This window comes from Cygnus atratus, chromosome 1, assembly GCF_013377495.2.
Source record: "Cygnus atratus isolate AKBS03 ecotype Queensland, Australia chromosome 1, CAtr_DNAZoo_HiC_assembly, whole genome shotgun sequence".
In the NCBI taxonomy this organism is placed as follows: domain Eukaryota; kingdom Metazoa; phylum Chordata; class Aves; order Anseriformes; family Anatidae; genus Cygnus; species Cygnus atratus.
The window spans coordinates 133,965,664-133,985,471 of NC_066362.1; positions in this window are offsets into that span (position 1 = coordinate 133,965,664).

Genomic DNA, 19,808 nt, shown 5'->3' on the forward strand with positions numbered 1-19,808 from the left:
AAGATAAACCTCCCTGCCTTTAATCTGCCTTCTTCATTCCCAGAGAGAGAGTGATTTATAAAACATAGGAATACATTATTGTACATAAGTTCTACAACAGAGAAGTGTGCATTGATTTTATGTTCTCACCCCCTCAGGTTTTATTCAGTCTTTAATAGTTATTGTCTTAAGCCTTAGAACCTGGTGTTTAATTTTAAAGCATAATATTTAACCATTAGGTTCAACCACAGTATTAACACAAATAGTAAGAAAGAAGATGAAAAGTGAATGCTTTTAAAACTGTGGATCATCCCTCCCTGGCTAGGATATTGGACCAATTTCCAGTATTTCTTTCTGACTGAAAATAATGCAGTGTAAGCATTATTTTCTATATTCAGTGAAAAGAATAGTCCCAGGAACTGGAAAGATTACAAAACATTGAGTTGGAAAGGATATAACATTTTTATGGAATTATCCAGAAGAACGTAGTGGCAGTCTGCATTCCTACTATAGCTGTGCTGTAAGTAGGCCACAAAGCCAGCTGAGATTGCATTATTTCTGCTTCATCAGTTAGCACCTTTGGATCTGAAGGCAGATATGATTTATGGTGGAACAGAGGCTGACAGAACCCAGCTGGAAACATTCATAGTGAGCTTAAATGAAAACAAACAAACAAACAAAAAAACTAAAACTGGGTTAGTGTTAAAATGTAAAATGCAATCTAGGTCATAGAAATGGAGATAAATAATTCATTCTCATAAAACTGCCAGACAAGAACCCTAAAATAACAATGTTTGTATTGTCTGACTTTGATTAGAGATGCCATTAATCCTTTTTTTTTTTTTTTTCTGTAAGAGTATTCTCCATTCCTCCTCCTATCATACAAATTAAATGCTACTGCAAACAAAAATCTATTGCTGCCTGAAGGTGGTTTAATGACATATGATAAATGAGTTAGCAGTTCTGTCACGGGTGAGAGTGGTGGACAGGTGTCCACACGTAAACTTCAGAGTTGGTATTTATTGTCAAGCTTGTTGAGTAGATAGCAAACACCAATGAATCTAACATTTAGGACACAATTTATCACAATTTATTTTCTTTCAAGGGGTAAAATGAAACTACTAGACTTCAGTAAAACATTTCATGAAGAACTAGAGTTAAATCTTATGCACTGGATATATTTACAATGCATCCTGAGAACAACATCTGAGCACAATCTAAGCCTTAATTTACTATCCGCATTGTTATGATCTTGCATGTGTGCTCTGACACGTTCTGCCTTTGTTGACCATCCCCTTTGAATGTCCTGCATACACAAGAACTTTGACATGCTAACCTGAGTCTTCCTTGTGAGACTATGTGAAGATTCTCATCTCCTTCATTCTGGTAAAATACTGACAAAAAAAAAAAAAAGTACATTTGGATGTCATTGGTGTAGTGTTCTGTTTAAAATCAAGTCTATGGTACCAGATCAAGCAAATTATATCAAGCAAAAATGAAAAAGGCATATGTCCCTGTGAAGACAATAAATCAATATGTCCCCATGTGACAATACACCATATCACTGATGAGTTCAGCTTACCTGATTCGGAAGTAAAGTGTTAACATGATTAAGCATTTTTGCTGCAAACTTATGTGAAAACAGCTCCAGTTATGCTACCAGTGATGGGCTTTCGTAGGCTGCAACACAATTCTATACATGATCATCACATGACTTGTATTTAGTGGATGGCAAATGTAAAATAGCAGAGTTTTGTTTTTTCTTACCCTTCTTCAAGATGTATATCTCTCTTCAGAAGTGACTACACATACATTTTCTGCACTTTTCTTCAAAAATAATTTTCTCCAACATAAAGTTTCCTGTTTTCTCAATACCCTTCAGTATATACCTTTATGATACTGTCCCTAATGGCTTTATCTCAATTAGGTCATGTTTTGTTACTGTCCTTTTTATCATTGCTTTTGTTACACTATAAAGTTGGTACCTCTCCAGGTTGCTTTTCAAAGTCATCAGTAAGTTGCTATCTATGTTTGCAGTCCAGGTTTTCTGGAATAATCCTGTACCTGGACTTCCAAGCCTCTGCTATCATCCTCTGATTCTTCAATCTAAACACACCTCTGTTATATGTCAATGACAGTTCTCTGTATATAGCAATAGTTGTTTAGAGGAATGCATATGTATAATACTTTCTCAGCTACTTGTTTTTAATTACAGCAATGTTATCAAACTTGTTTACTTAAATTTGGTTGATTCTCTTCAGCTTATGATAGTGGTCTCAATTGCATATTCTCATCTGTGTTAAGAAATGGTACAACTGCTACTGTTCACCAAACAAATGTCAATTCCTGTGCTATTTTTTTGTCCTTCCTCTCTTCCATCTCAGAGAAGTTAGCATATACTACTGCAACGATTTTTTTGTGGAGAGTGACAAATTTCAGACTGAAGGCAATTCTAACGTCTTCCCTGTCAAGCTTTGACCCTTATATGCTTGTTGTTTTCATGGAATCACAGAATAGCATGCAGTTGGAAAGGAACCTCCAGGGTTCGCTAGGCCAACTGCGTGCTTAAAGTGAGGACGGTTACTTTGAGTTGCCTGGGGCCATGTCCTCAAGTCATGAATCTCCAAGGATGATGGAGATTTCACAGCCTCTCTGGGCAGCCTCTTCCCACCTCTTTTTTTTTATTATTTTTTATTTATTTATTTATTTATTTTTATACAGAATACAGAATTACAGAATACAGATTTTCATGTGTTCCAACTTGTGTTACTTGCCTCTTGCACTATCTTGTGCACCTCTGAGAAGTCTGGCCCTTCTTTCTTTTATACCCTTGCACTAGGTAGCTGTAGACACTAATAAGGTTCCCATTTAGACTTGTCCTCTTAAAGCCAAACACGCATATTTCTTTCAAAATCTCCTTATATTTTTTGTGCTTCATCACCATGACTATCTCAGTGGCCCTCCACCAGACTCTTTCTAGCATGTGTCTTTCCTGTACTGAGAAGCCGAAAATGTAACAGTCTCACAAGTACCAAAAGAGATTATTTTTTTTCTTTTGATCTGCTTGTATCATTCTTGAAATTAAGCAGTTGGCCTTCTTTGCTATAAGGAGATGTAGTTCAACTTATTGTTCACCTGGGCAGCCAGACCTTCTCTGAAAAGGTGGCTTTCTAGCCAATTGACCCACAGCATGTACTGGTGCATAGGGTAATTCTGTCCCAGGTAGTTTTTGCATTTGCCCTTGTTACCATGTGCTTTTAGGCAATTCCTCCTAGTTACAGCATAAACACCAAATTTATAGGTGAGTTTCTTGTGACCAGATAAAGACATCTAACATCCATATGTGTGAGGCAGGATATAACAAAGTACCTATTCTTCTTTTTGTTTGTTTGTTTATTTCTTTCAAAAGGGAACCTATGAGGACTGGCTAATCTATAGATAACTAAGTAGTAGAGATGGCTAAAGAAGGTGAAATGATCCCACACTATGTAATGAACCACAACATTTGAGATATTGCACAGAAGTTTCACCTTGAGGTATCCTATATTGGCTTAATTGGTATCATTTTATGAATCTAATATATAAAATACAGAAAAATTAACACTAATGATTTACAATTATTTCTTTGATGCATATGTTAGATATGTATGAATAAATAATAATAATAATAAACTTATTCTGAGCTATAAACTCAAAAGTGTCCAACTTATTTCACACAGAACAATCTGTTTTGTTTTGATTGTTAGTTTTCTTTTGGAGAACTTTCTCATATACCTTTCATAAAACTGAAAAAAAAAAAAAAACTATAAAAACTATATTTCATTCACCTCTAATTTTAAGTTTTGTAACAGATGTGCTTACAGTTTAGGAATCTAATTGGGACTGGAAAATGGACCAGGCAGTAAAGGATAATCCAATCCTCAAAATGATGTTTCATTAAATGTTAACTCCTAGTTTTACAGTCTGTGTCCCGTGGTTGTTCAGAGTACACTTGGGGCTCTCACCTGGCCTGTGATCCCAAAGTTTGCTTCCTGTGGATATTCAGACTCAAAAGGAAGGGAGGAGAGGTAAAGTCTCTTGGATGTTCTCATCATCTTAGTTTGGAGCTGTAATGTAGACAAGTTTCCTATACAGTCTGCAGCGACAAGTGACCATGAGGGAAAGGACTGTCAAACTTCTTTAGCTGAACATTTATTTTTCTCCAGTAGTAGGGCAGTATCTCAAGAGAAAAAAAGATAGGAAACTTCCATCTTCTGAGAATAAGAATAGAATTCAAAATGCTCCAAAGCTTAAAAGCTTTGCAATGCCAACTATCCTCAACCAGCCTCAGATCTTGCAATCCTAAATAAATCATAACCCAGTTTTGATGGGTGATAAGGAGAACACATACTCTAAGAATACTCTTTTACCTTGTGCTTAAAAATCTATTCTGGAAGATTAGTCTTGTGAATTTTCATTTTTCCTACATAATGAAAATGCAGTTTTTTGCCTTGTAAATGGGTGTCACATGCTACAGAAAATAGAGGAAAAGTTGCTTTCCTCACTTTTGATTTCCTCAACTCCTCACCCCAAAAGCATTGTAAAAACATATTGTAGAAGAATTACAATCCTGAACAGCTCAAGGTCACTACAGTGACTGAGAAATAATGTGATGTGGGGGGAGGGGGTTGGTTTGTTTTAAAAATATGTAATTCTGTTTCATAAGGCATATGCTCCATTCGGTTTCTCATTTTTCTTTGAACATGCAAGAAATATGCATGGTTCAATTTCAGAACTGTCATTTCAGGTTTAAAACTGAATTTCAGATGTATGCCGAAGTCTCCTACAGATGCTGTGGAAAGACAGCACTCACTCGTTTTGATCTCCTGCAGCATAGAAAGCCATCATCATATCTTTTGCATACCATTGCCATATCACTATCCTGCCTCTCCCTTTTTGTTTCCTCCTGATCTACTGATATCCTATTCTATTTGTGCTCTATTTTTATAAGCCTTATAAGTTTTTCATTGCAACTGTATTTATTTACATTTTCATTTACATTTGCATTTGTATTTGCATTTGCATTTACATTTACATTCATGTTTATTTACATTTTTCCCTTTCCCCATAAGATATCCCATTTTAAAGGTTTTGTGTGTATATTTTTATTTACTACCCCACACTTTTCTAAAACTTTTATCTCTTGCACACTTTCCTCCCTTGTCTTAGTTTCTTCCTCACTGTTCCTTTGTTCCCTCCAGCAAACATTTTTTTCCACTAATCATGTCCTCACAAACCTCTTTGCTTATCTGATGTATCCTTACTATTTTTCTTATGTTCTTTTTATATTTTTCTCTGTCTTTCTAATTTCCTAATTAAAGGAAGCTCTGGTGAGAATATTTTAATATGGACAGCTTTGTTCTTCAAACTAACAAACAAAAAAGGGTAGCAGGGAAAGTGTTTTTTTGTTTGTTTGGTTTTTGTTTTTGGTGTGTGTGTACACAACAACTATAAGTCTCATATGGCAAAAGTTAAAATAGGGCAAAGAGACTTCTCTAAAATGATGAAAAACAAATTCTACTTTACTCAAAGGTGAAACATAGTCCTGATTTTCATTTTTAAAGTAAAACTTACATGCAAATTATTTTTCATTCTCTGTTGGATCTATAATATAGCAGAAATGTACAGATTTAGCATCAATTGCCACATTTGTATGATTAAAAATACTCTAAAAATACTCTAAAATAATGAATAATCTACTAGTTTTAATGCTTATTATTAGAGAAATAAAATGTAGCTTAGTGAAACATGATAGTGATAATGAAATTGTTATTTTAAAAAATATAAATTTATAGAAATAGCTTTTTTTTAACATATTAGCAATTAGAAATTATTGAAAACTTGCACAGGAACCCCCAAAAAACTTAGTGGTTTCAGTACAAATATAGAGCACTAACAGAATAAAATGTACTTGCTTTTAGTGTTAACTTCTAAGGTGAGGGGAAATACTCCTAGATATCAGCTTTGCAACTAGTGTGGGGAAAAAGGTGTGGAAGAACAGAATTAGCAGATTGAAGAATTAGACTATGGTGTATGTAGGCCTCCAATGAGATCTGTTTGTCACCTGGAAATATTTTGTAGCCAGAACATGTTAGTTACTGTACTTTCTAAGTGACTTAAAATGTTTGGAACTGAAGAAGTAAAGGAAGTGGTTTTGTTAGGGTATTGCAAGTTAATAACACTCTCTTTTAACTCTGTTTCAGAAGACATACGTACTATTTTATATGTATTTCTTATGAATTGGGCTTATTAATGATCCTCAATAAAAATGTAACAAAATCATACATGTTAGCTGGGTTTTTGATTTTGGTGGTTTTGTTCCTATTTTGGAAGGGCAAAGACAACCCTTCTAGCTTTTTTCAACCTATTCCTTTAATGGAATTTGCCTAAAAAGATTTAAGAAGTTCCTCTTAAAATGTTTCTTTGGTATTCTGTCTCAAATGTTGTTATACTGATCATACATTACTGAAATCAGTGGAAGACTTCCTGTTGCTAGAGAGCATTCAGAACCTTCTTACAGCAGTTTTGAAATTCAGATTAGAAAGCCAAGTCACCAGAATCACCAGTGCTTTGAAAACTCACTGATAGCATTGGGAACCTTTAAATTCCTCACTGATTATAGCCTTCATAACTGTTATTTGCTGACTTTTTAAGGAAACAGTATAGTGAAGGACATGAGTTAGAATTTGAAAAACACGCAGTATGTCATTTCTGCTCTATGAAGAGAAGACATGCTGTGTTTATTTTGAAGAACAGAAAAGATGGAAATTGCAATGGGAAATAGAAGAGAGAAATGGAGAACATATATTTAAACAACTACTTATCTTGGCCTATCATTTCCTTATAGCAGTAACATGCAGTAGGTCTAGATTGAACCTGAAAATTTACAATGATGTTTCATAAAATGGACCTTTTCCTCTTCAAAGTTGCCCTCCATATAATTCTCACTTTATTTATGTAAAATCTTTCAAATAATAAGATTAGACACGCAGGTAGCTAATAGGATTTCATTCTCTTGGAATCATTATCATGAAACATTACCATGCTGATGGTTGCCTAGCTTTCAGCCCATATTATTTACTTCTAAATCCTGCCAACACTGAGGTTCCAGAATCTTTTCTTCACCCTCTTAAACTAAGAGCTGTTCCAGAATAATTACAAAATGGAGAGCTAAGCAAAGCATAAACTGATGCAGTTTATGTAGCTCCAAACTCAATTTCAAAGCAAAAGTTGAGAAAATGTAAGAACCTAAGTAGAAGTAACGTATGTCATATGGCCATACGGGGCAGACAGATGCCATTTTGGCAGTAGAAGCATTATCATTGTCAGCACAGCAGCAACTGAATTTAAATGGTATATATGTTTAGAAGCTCTGCTCTTTTTTTCTTGACCCTTCTTCCCAATCCTGCCATAGTGGGCATGAAACAATAAATATAAAAATTAGTATACTTAACTACTGTTTTCTTTGTGTTTTTTTTTTGTTTGTTTGTTTGTTTTGTTTTTTGTTTTGTTTTGTTTTGTTTTCAAGGCTGTATGTAGGTTTTGACTTTAACTCTGAACAACATTCTGATGAAACTGTAACTATTTCTTATATATGTGTGGGGCTTATCATATCCACTTTTATTAAATAAAGGCCTCAAGTCTGGCAACCCTGATCAAGCTTGCAACTGTAATCACGCACACTTTTGAAATTTTAATTATATGACAGGATCAATAAAACTGAAAAATGTTCATAAACTCTCCAACTGTAATACAATTAGAATTTTGAGGCAAAAGTATTAGCACTTGTAAGTCTGAAATTCTAATATACAGCTACAACACTTGCAAGTCTGCAATTTTTTGCACATAGAAAGTGTTTTCTTTTCCTTAAAAATAAATAAATAATAAAAAATCTATTTATCTATTTTTCAAAAATACTTCCTATAAGTTTTTTTTTTTTTTTTTCCAACAACAGTCCAGATCCTTCACTTTCATTCAGTGACTACTCTGCATTTGTGCCTACTCATTAGTCTTGGCTTTCCAAATGTATCCAAATGTAATAAGGTATCTCGCATAGATAAGCTTGTTTCTCACTTTGAGGTGCGTTATATCTCAACATAAGACAACATTACCTACACTATTTCTAAATTTAGCAATCATAAGTCAGTGATCATAAATAACTTCATCCACTTGATGTTATGGCCCTATGAAAAATCTTTATGTACTTTTCTAACCTTGCTCTATGTTTAGAAAGCTTGATTTTCATGGTCTTCTCATCTTGGGAAGGACTGGACCCAGAACCCTCATATTCAAAGTGCTTCAATAACTAAGGCGTTCCAGGTGATATTACAGTCTTATCTTTCAGTGGTGGAGTTGTAGAAGGAATCATTATGGGTTATGAGCCTCACTGTCTGAGCTTTTCTACACCCAGTGTTGAAGGAGTTTGAAAGTGTAGAGTAACAAATCACGATCCACATTTGTGTTAACTGTTTCTGAGAAAAAGTGAGACCTATTGGCTTGGGCAAATCTTTCTTCATCTTAGCTTAGCTAGACTGCTCCCCAGACAGACTGTAAGTCCATATATGATGAATACCACACTGCAGAAACTAACTAACTTGGATTTATGAGTTCAAATATCAGTGAATTCTATTACATATCATGATACAGATAGGCTCAGAAGTTAAAACCTATTTTAGCAGTCATTTATATATTTTTTAAATTCTTTTCATTGGTCAACTAGATCTGCTTAGTGTTCTTTAATGTAGTCCACACATTCATTTCAAAAATGAGATTTCACTTCATAGCAAATCAAAATTAGTTGATTCTCATGAGTATAATTTCATTTAAAAAGTAATAATCTATTTTACAATTAACTGCCAGAATTTTATATTAACATTCCCATAAACTCTCAATTTTCTACCAAAAAAAAAAAATAATAAAAAATAAAGGGGGTGACACCAAAGGATTTTTATTTTTGTTTTGCTTTGTTGAAAATTTACCTTTCTTAGATTTCCCATTTTCTGCTCCTTTCTGCCTGAAATTCTTTAACTTTGAATAATCTCCCTGGGGTTTTTGTTTATAATAAATGAAAGCATTGTATACTTGGACATTTTATCTGTCAGTACACACATAAGAAAGTCACCATCAGTTTTCTACTAAACTTCTTGAAAATCTTCACTTTCTTTAAGGCCTTTTTTTGGACTACTTAACATGTGTCAATTTATTATTGCTGTCAGTTCCACCTACCTAGGAATAATACCAAGAACCAGAAATGGGAAAAATTTTTTAAACCAATTTTAAGTATTTGCTTAGCTAATATAATACCTGTTTACTTCTGAAGTCTCTAGAAATACTTGCTAGCAAATATACCTGTGAGTCTCTCTAAATACGTGTTTAAGAAAAGGTCAGAATAATCAAACTTACAACTGAGTAGAACAACTTTTCACACATATCTATGTCTTTCTTAAATGAATAAATAAAATTAAGTAGTCTGTTTACCTACCTTTTGCCACAACCTACCTCTGCATTTGTAAAGCAGACTGTCTAAGCTCGTTCTACAACGAGCACAACAATTTTGACTCTTCAATATAACGAGTTTCTTGGAATGTTTGACTAAACTTCTGTATGTTAAATAGATGCCCAGATGCCTAAGTTATGGCATTGTATTTCTTCTGTTTTCCTGTTTTGTCTAAAGTATGTTCAGTTACTGACTAAATTGATTAACCTATAGATTGGCAAATAAGAACAAATAGATTTCATCACAACCTGCAAAGTGAATTGCATCACTTCCTCTGGTGACTTGCTGCCAAAAAGTGGACAAAAACACTTTATCTAAGTTTGTTTTTATAAAAAATAGAACCTACAAATATTTTCCCTCCAGAATGTAGTTGTGTCAGTGTATTCAGCATATATCTTAAGTACAGGGATACTTGAGGTGGTCATTTTGCCCAGAAAAATTGTGGATATCATGGATGCCCCATCCGTGTATGTGTTCACGGCAAGGTTGGATGGAACCCTGAGCAACCTGATCTAGCAGGTCACATCTTCACCTGGCAGGGGGGTTGGAACAAAATGATCTTTAAGGCCCTTTCCAACACAAACTATTCTATGATTCTATGATTTTGTTTCATCTTAGAAATGTGGGATTTATTTGGCTATATTTGATTTTCTCATGTTATCTTCCCTTACAGTCAATGGAGAAAACAGACATTTCGAGGTGTGGCTCATCAGAGGATGAGGATGAGGTTAACTCATTCCCTAAAAAGTATCTGTTTTCTTCTGTTGATTACAAGGGAAGTTGAGATGTTCATCTAAATTTAATATAATGAAATGCATTCAACATTTCCCTCCTTTTAAGGCAAATTAAGATCAGGACCCATATTTATTCATGTGCTATGGCATTCCCATCATCTGAAAAAAAAAATATTGATAACATAGACTAACTTTTATGTTTTGATTTATTTCAAAGTTTTGAATGCTGTTTCACCTTTTTTTTTTTTTTTTTTTTTTTTTGAAATATGTCTTCACTTCTTTAAGTGCTTGCCACCTATTTAAGCAGCTGTATTGTTTAGCCCATTTTATAAATAGGCTTTGATCCCAATGATTCTTCTGATACCCATGTTTACCAGACAGAATAGTCTTCTCCATAATTTTAATGCATTTCCTCCTTCCTTCCTTCCTTTCTTTTTCTTTCTTTCTTTTTCTTTCTTTCTTTCCCCTTTCTTTCTTTCTTTCTTTTCTTTTTCCTTTCCTTTCCTTTCCTTTCTTCTTTTCTCTTCTCTTTCTCTTCTCTTTCTCTTCTCTTTCTCTTCTCTTTCTCTTCTCTTTCTCTTCTCTTCTCTTCCTTTCTTTCTTCTTTCTTTTTCGTTCATTTGTTCGTTCTCTTTCTCTCTTTCTTTCTCGCTTTCTTTCTCTCAATAGAAGTTGTATAGTATATTCAGTATGCAATTCAGAAACAAATGTATCATTAGAAGTCAGATTTTCAGAGAAAGTTTACAGATAATTTAGTTCTGTAAACTCTTACAGAGTTATGTAAACGGCTTTGGAAAAAAATATGCTATGGACAATTTAATGAGAAATTATACCCATGCTCCAGAAACACGAGCCCTAAAGGAGATCAAGTCCTAAAGAAATTATGCTAGAATTTCTGTTTTGTAACAAAATTCTATTAAAAATTTTATACAGTAAGACTTGAGCAGTAGTGATGACAGCAAAAACAACTTTCCTTTGGAAGTGCTTGTATAGCATGTTGAAACTTTTGAAATGTTTTTGTACAGCATCTTAGAAATGAGAGAATATATATATATATATGCATATATACATATATATGTGTATATAACATATATATATGTATATACATATATACGTATATATACATATATACATATATATATATATATGTAAAAGTAACTTGACAAGATCTCCTTATTCTTATAGGTAGGAATGGGGAAAAAGAAATTCCCAGGAGGATCTTTGGCACATCTTGTTTAAAAATAAAGAAGAAAAAAAAAATCCCCTGGGTAACAGAATCAGACTGAAGAGTTCTTTTAACTGTGGGAGACAGCTGACTCTTTGCAAAGAGTCAACACAATTGGAAAGCCTGCATTAAGTTGCATGGGGTAGGCCCCAAACACTTCACCCTGTTCTCTGAGTCTGTATTCGCAAATGAACTGTGGCAGAGCTGCAGTGTCAGTCACCATCAATACTTAAGTACAAAGGTTCTCTCAATACTGCCTGCTTTCCATCCAGACTGCGCATATTTTAGATATAAATTTTACCTCCATATTCAGAATTAGTTCCTTATGCTTGGTCAGAAATATATCATTTTCTACAATGATAAGGAGTATGATGTCTTTCATATGCATCATGTGCTGACGTTCAAAAACAAAATAGTTCCTCATCTATCTGCTTGGCAAATCCTCACTTGCTGGGCATTCTCTGATGCATTAAAGCATGTGCTATACAAAGTCAAAATTCCACCAGACTTCTAAAAATTACCAGTAGAATCTCAGGTCTGTATCACAAATTAAGATCATAGAAGGACTTGGACTTCTTCATTTTTGCTGCCGTAATGCATGATTTTTCAGGTTACAGTCTTTAGTCTCCCAGTACATATTCATCAATTGAGTATTCATCACTATATAGTTAGTGATGAAAAACATGTCTTTAAAATTCCAGTATAAAATGGCACCACATTAGACAATTTAAATCACATTTTTTTCAGTCTTTTTGAAAAGATCTTTTCCGAAATACTGAATCTTCCAAATGGAGATTTTGGTTTCTTATTACGCAATACTTACTGAAGCCCTTATTTCAAAATATATGTTTTTCTATTAAAGAGCATAAAACGGCTTCTAGCAGGCAAACCAATCCATTACATCTTCTGTAAAAAAAGTTTCTACAGCTTTTCAGTACAGAAATTAGAATTCACATCTGACTTAACTACTGCAAATATGTAGTTAAAGAGCAGTTAAGTATGGTATGGATATATATGATATAGCAGTACTAGCTTGCTCAAAAACAAAAATCCAAGCCCAGTCCAAGCCCAGCTGATAAGAAGGCTCTTTGTGTGCTCAGTTATTAACCTCTGTCATAGCTTTTTGTTTCCATATATATATATTATTTTCCCTTAAGCTATATATAATTACCAGGTTGGAGGAGGAAGGAGAAGGAGGAGGAGGAGACAACAAGGGGGCAGTAGTAGGCAACTCTTCGAGGAGGTCCCCCTGTGCAAATCCTGCTGTGTTCAAAGAAAAACCCCCATCGTGTGAGCTGGTTTGAGAAGACCCAGTCTCCAGGTCTAGCCCAGAAGGATGACAGGATTACTGAACTTTGGGCTTTGCGTGTGCTGGGAAACCCAGACAATGCTGCCTGCAAAAATAGGAAAACAGAACAAAATGTCAGCTTCAGAAGAACACATTCATGGGGACGATAATGTAAAGATCAGAAAGGGATCCCCATGGAAGACATTCAATGACTGAAACAATATTCATTATCAAATGTACCCTGAATGCAGAAGACTTAAACTAAAATTATGTTGGAAACAGCACAATTGAGCTCAAGCTCTTGAAAAGGCAACTATACCTGCTTCTACAAGTAATGTTCAAATTAAAAAATACATAAATCATGACCTGCAAATTTCAATTAGGTTACTCAAGCTTCATTGGCTCTTTTGAACCTCTTCAATACCTACCAGTTGCATTTTTCATTTGGGCTAAAAGTTAAACACCTTGTTAGTTTTTAGTGTTACTTTATATTGCTTTCAATAAAACATTACTTAACTGAGTGTAAATAAAATGGCTCATATGTCAAATATTGACTGATTTGTTGCAAATTTCCTTATGTAATTTTCTTGCTGTGACTGAAATTTTTGAACAAGATAGTTTGAAATATCAGATGACCAGAAAAGACTGCATTAATAATTTCTTAATTACCTCTATACCAAATCTAGACTACCTCTAATAAAGAAATCCATAAATAGTCTCATTGCTTCAGCAAAGTCTTTTTATACCAATTTCACAGTGGTATGTCCATGTAATTTGCAATTTCCTTCATAGTGATGCACCAATGGACACAAATTGCTAATTACGCAGTTTAAGAAGCAATGATGGTGTTCAGCATTTCCTTAAAAGTGCTGACTTTACTTCCACAGTGTCAGGAAATAATGCTGCTGATCAGCATAAACTATTGCTAAGACTCTGAAATTTGATTTTGCATAAACTTGAGAGAACAATAGGAATAAGCTCCATTGATCTGTGTAAATTAGCAACGAAATGCTGGAAACTTTTTTTTTTTTTGGGGGGGGGGGGAGGGGGAGGGGCACACCAGAAATCAGTTCTTCCATATTTTTATGCTTTACATACTAAATGTTGTATTCTGTTGCCTTCCACCTAGAACACCTAGAAATAAATTTATCACAAAAGCAGGTTGGCCTTGTGTGTGCTATTTGTAGCACTGAGGTTTTGGGGGAAGTGGCTGTGGCAGAAGTGAAGATAAGAAAGTATTTTTGTTCCACAAGTTCTTGTCATTAGCTTCAAAATATAATGAAGTGACTAGGAAAGACATACAGATGTAGAGAATGAAATGAGCATGAATGTCATTGAGCCACTGAGTTAATCTAAGAAAAAAAAAACAAAACAAAACAACAACAACAACAAAAAAGCATGGTTACTCTCCCAGTGACTCCTTTCTTCTAGTATAGTGGAACAAAAGATGAATGGATTACACCATGACAAAAAGGAATCTTGATAAGGAATACAAAGACACTGAGCAGAGCAGATTGGACAGATGATGGCATGTTGCAGTAGTTTAGGATTCTAATAAGCAGAAAAGCAGTGTCCCTGTAGGACTGAATTTAGGATTACATGCAAATACCAACATGAAATTTATATGTTCATGTGACTGACTTCTTGAACAAAAGATGGCTTTGTGTGTTTTTTTTCTGTTATTTATCATCCTGGTCCATATGTTAGCTATGACACAATAGTCTTCTGTTTTCTACTTCTGGTAATAAATCTTCCACAGAGAATTATATTGATCTTTTGGATTCTACTAAATGATCTAAAAAATTGCCAGATGTTCTAACAAACAGCATTCAGAACATAAAGAATGAGACAAAGCAATCACCACCACCAAAATCAAAAACAACAAACAAAATAAACAAACAAAAAAAACCAACAACAATAAGCCACATAAAACTGATGTCAATAAAATGACAGGTAATTCACAAAATCATAGAATCATAGAATCATTAAGGTTGGAAAAGACCTCCAAGATCATCTGGTCCAACCATCCCCCTACCACCAATATCACCCACTAAACCATGTCCCTAAGCACCATGTCCAACCTTTCCTTAAACACCCCCAGGGACAGTGACTCTGCCACCTCCCTGGGCAATGCATTCCAATGCCTGACTGCTCTTTCTGAGAAGAAATGTCTCCTAATTTCCAACCTGAACCTCCCCTGGCACAACTTGAGGCCATTCCCTCTAGTCCTATCACTAGTTATTTGCGAGAACAGGCTGACCCCCAGCTCCCCACAGCTTCCTTTTGTTGTTGAGAGCAATAAGGACTCCCCAGAGCTTCCTCTTCTTCAAACTAAACAACCCCAGTTCCCTCAGCCACTCCTCACAGGAATTGTGTTCCAGACCCTTCACCAGCTTCGGAGCCCTTCTCTGGACATGTTCCAGGGCCTTCTTGTAGTGAAGGGCCCAAAACTGAACACAGAACTTGAGGTGCAGCCTCACTAGATCTGAGTACAGGAGGACAATCACCTCCCTGGTCCTTCTGTCTACACTATTCCTGATACAAGCCAGGATGCCGTTGGTCTTCTTGGTCACCTGGGCACACTGCTGGCTCATGTTCAGGTGAGCATTGACCAACACCTCCAGATCCTTTTCCTCAGCACAGCTTTCCAGCCACTCTGCCCAAAGCCTGTAGCGTTGTATAGGGTTGTTGTGGCCAAAGTGCAGGACCTGGCACTTAGCCATGTTGAACCTCATCCCATCTGCCTCTGTCCACCAATCCAACCTGTCCAGGTCCCTCTGCAGGGACTTCCTACCATCCGGCAGATTGACACTATCCCCCATCTTGGTGTCGTCTGCAAACTTACTGAGGGTGCACTCAATTGCCTCATCCAAATCATCAATAAAGATGTTAAAGAGGATGGGCCCCAACACTAACCCCTGGGGGACACCAGTCGTGACCTGTCACCAGCTGGATTGCACGCCATTCACCACTATTTTCTGGGCCCGGCTGTTCAGCCAGTTTTTAACCCAGCAAAGAGTACCTGAAATCAAAATGTTCTAAACTGTCCATTGAGCTTCTGATACGTTAGCATTGTGTTGTAGGTTTTACAATCAAAACCAACTTATTTAAGAAAAGTGGTTGAGTCACCATCCCTGGAGGTCACAGAATCACAGAATCATCACAGAATCATCTAGGTTAGAAGAGACCTCCAAGATCATCTAGTCCAACCTCTGTCCTAACACTAACAAGACCTCCACTAAACCATATCACTAAGGACTACATCTAAACGTCTTTTAAAGACCTCCAGGGATGGCGACTCAACCACTTCCCTGGGCAGTCACAATGCCACAAAGCAGAAACCAATGCCTAACAACCCTTTCAGTAAAGAAGTTCTTCCTAATATCCAACCTAAACCTCCCCTGGTGCAACTTTAGCCCATTCCCCCTTGTCCTGCCACCAGGCACGTGGGAGAACAGACCAACCCCCACCTCTCTACAGCCTCCTTTAAGGTACCTATAGAGAGCGATGAGGTCGCCCCTGAGCCTCCTCTTCTCCAGGCTAAACAACCCCAGCTGCTCCTTGTAAGACTTGTTCTCCAGACCCCTCAGAGCTTCGTTGCCCTTCTCTGGACTCTCTTGAGCACCTCCATGTCCTTCTTGTAGCGAGGGGCCCAAAACTGAACACAGTACTCGAGGTGCGGCCTCACCAGAGCCGAGTACAGGGGGACAATCACCTCCCTAGCCCTGCTGGCCACTCTGCTTCTTATACAGGCCAGGATGCTGTTGGCCTTCTTGGCCACCTGAGCACACTGCTGGCTCGTATTCAGTTGCCTATCAACCAGTATTCCCAGGTTCTTCTCTGCCAGGCAGCTTTCCAACCACTCATCTCCCAGCCTGTAGCGCTGCTTGGGGTTGTTGCGCCCCAGGTGCAGGACCCGGCACTTGTCCTTGTTGAACTTCATACAGTTGACCTCAGCCCATCGGTCCAGCCTATCCAGATCAAAGGTCTTTAAAAGGTGTTTAGATGTAGAGCTCAGTGATATGGTTTAGTGGAGGACTTGTTAGTGTTAGGTCAGAGGTTGGACTAGGTGATCTTGGAGGTCTCTTCCAACCTTCTGTGTGAAAACCAACCAATCAAACAAACAAATTATAACTCCTCTGAAACCAGGGATTTTTATTAATATTTTACCATATTTAAGTATATTTTAAGGCATATATGATCAGGGTCAGGTGTGGACTGTATTTGGACACCAAATTTTAGGTTAGAACTACCCTGCATTTTATATCTTGATTTTATTCATGGCAATGACTTTTAACGATAAATGATATACTGATCTTTCCATTACTGTAATTTTTGTTGTTGTTGTTTGCTTTTGTTTAACAAGGAAGTTAACTTTAATTGTGAATCTCATATTTTCAGGTTGAAAGCCCTATCAGAATTAAAATGGGATTGGATTGAATGCAGAACAAAATTGAATGCAGCTGTTCTGCTTGAAAGCTTTTTAAATGAAAATTTATTTTTCTAACATCAAATCTTCTGCAATTACAACGACTTGTTCAATGGTCAGAAAGACTCATAAAATTTTGGAGGGACAGGCAATTCATTGAAGTTAAATGTATTCTGTTATGGAATTTAATGTTTTTGTGCAGGTGTTATTTAAAGAACAATATTTTGTCTCTCATGAGGAAGCTGTTTTAAGAGGTGAAAAAATGGAATTAAGGTTTGTGACTGGCTGTCAGTAAAAAGGGTGTCTGTCAGTTTTAAGCCCAACACACAGAGCAGTAATTCAGAGCTTTAGAGAACCACAATAAAGTGATTAATACACTTCTGAAATGTGAAAACTTCTGTCTTGGAGCAACTGAAATGGCTAGTCAACTGCAGCTGTTTTAGGCTGGATCTGAATGGCAGCCGAAGCTACAAACTGCCAATACTTTTAAACAAGGATGCGCTCTTAGGTAACATTTTTTATAACTTAGCTTTTTGCTTATTTGTTTGTTTCCTTATTGGATAGGCCAATGTTAACAGGCAGACAGACGTGATTGCCGGATTTTGTTTTGAGAGATGAATCTGTATAAAAAATCATTATTTATAGCTAGGATGGTGGAAGTATTCTAAGTTCTTAAACTGTACAACTGGAAGGAATTCAATTTCAATTCAAAGCACAGTTTTGTTCTTTATCACCTTCAGAGAATACATATCAGATATGTCCTTGCTTTCTTAAGGCTGAAACCTCTGAATTTTGTAGAACAGTCTGTATAGAAAGGAGCCACTCTAGTCTGTTGGGAATGTGAGATGTTCAGGGGATGAAATGTGTCAATATAGTTCTGTCTGTGAATGAAATCAATGTTCAGCTTTTTCCTTCTTTTAGATTGCTTTAACAAGGTGTTGATTAAACTATGATGAGATCTGCTGTTGCAATTAACACTAAATGAGATTTGTTAATTGGCTTCTTTTGAAGCAAACTAAAGTTTTTCTTCTGCCACCCTCTGTGCTCCTTGTGAGTTGGTAGATGGACTAAGGGTAGTGAAAATTGACTGTGGAGGGAGTGACACTTCAAAATTCACTGTAATTGCTACAGCTACAGCTGACATTAGAATTTTAAAAAATGCTAGTGAAAAAAAAAATCTGAAGGGAACTTAAACTAACGGTTAACGAAAATATTATTAGTATAACTTATTCTTTTACTTATTACTTAAATTAATTAAAATTGTTATATGCCTTAGAGAAAAAAAAAAAGAAAAAGAAAAACAATAAACAAAACAACAACAACAGCAAAACAGTAACCCAAGAACATAATCAAAAGAAAAGATACATGATATCTCCAGAATATGGTTGCAGAATGTACTTTCCCAATTCAGAAAGGCGGGTTCTTTTTATTGGTGGTATTCTCTCTCTTCTAATCATTATCATGACCACTATCATGCTCCTTTCTGGCTGGTATCATTGCTATCATTGTGTCCTGGTTTTCAGCTAAGATGGACTTAATTTTCCTCCTAGTAGCTGGTATGCTGTTTGGATTTAGAATGAGAATAATGTTGATAACACACTGATGTTTTAGTTGTTGCAGAGCGGTGCTTACACTAAGCAAAGAACTTCTCCACTTCTCATACTGCCCTGCCAGTAAGGAGGCTGGGGGTGCAGCTGGAGCTGGGAGGGGATAGACCCAGGACAGCTGACCCAAACTGGCCAAAGGGGTATTCCATACCATCTGACGTCATGCTGAACAATTAATATGGGGTGACTGGCAGGGGTGGGGGGAGACTATTGCTCAGGGCTGGGCTGGGCATCGTTCAGCGGGTGGTGAGCAATTGCATTGTACATCACTTGCTTTGTACACATTATTATTATTATTATTATTATTAATTTATTTTCTGTCTTTACCTCAACCTATAAGATTTTTTTTTCCAATTCTCTTCCCCATCCCACTGAGGGGGGAAGGTGAGCAAATGGATGTGTGATGTTTAGCTGCTGGTCAGGTTAAACCAGAATACATTGGTACCCATTTCCATTCAGACATCCAAATTCTGTCCCACTCATATCCTGATGATTTGTCAATACAATGACACAGTTCTGGAATAGAAATGATTTGGACTTAGGTTCCATTGAGGTCAGGAGATGAGTTTTATTTCTGAGTTTTTAAGCCAGTTGGATGCAAGAAGATAGATAAAGTGATAGAATGTGCATTGATTAAACATAGACATCTACATTCTTTGGAAATCTGACCTGGATTCCAGCTACTGCTGCAGAAGACTTTAGGGGTTACCCTGGCACAGATGCCTGAAATAATTTAGTGTTTCCTAGGACATGTTTGGGCAACTGTATCTCTTCCCTACAGCTGCTACATTTGAAACTTAAAATAGGCATGACTGGTGTTCCCAGGTGACTCAGTCATGTGCATATGTTTTGGGTATGCTTCAGGGGTGCCAAATAAACCCTTAAAGGTGGTTGTATCTATGGTAAATTCCTGGATTCAGACAATTTTAAGTGTCCAGGATGTAGTTGTCTACATGTGAGTGAGAGGGACTAAATTGGTGTAGGCCTAGGGGAAAAAAAATGCCAATGGAT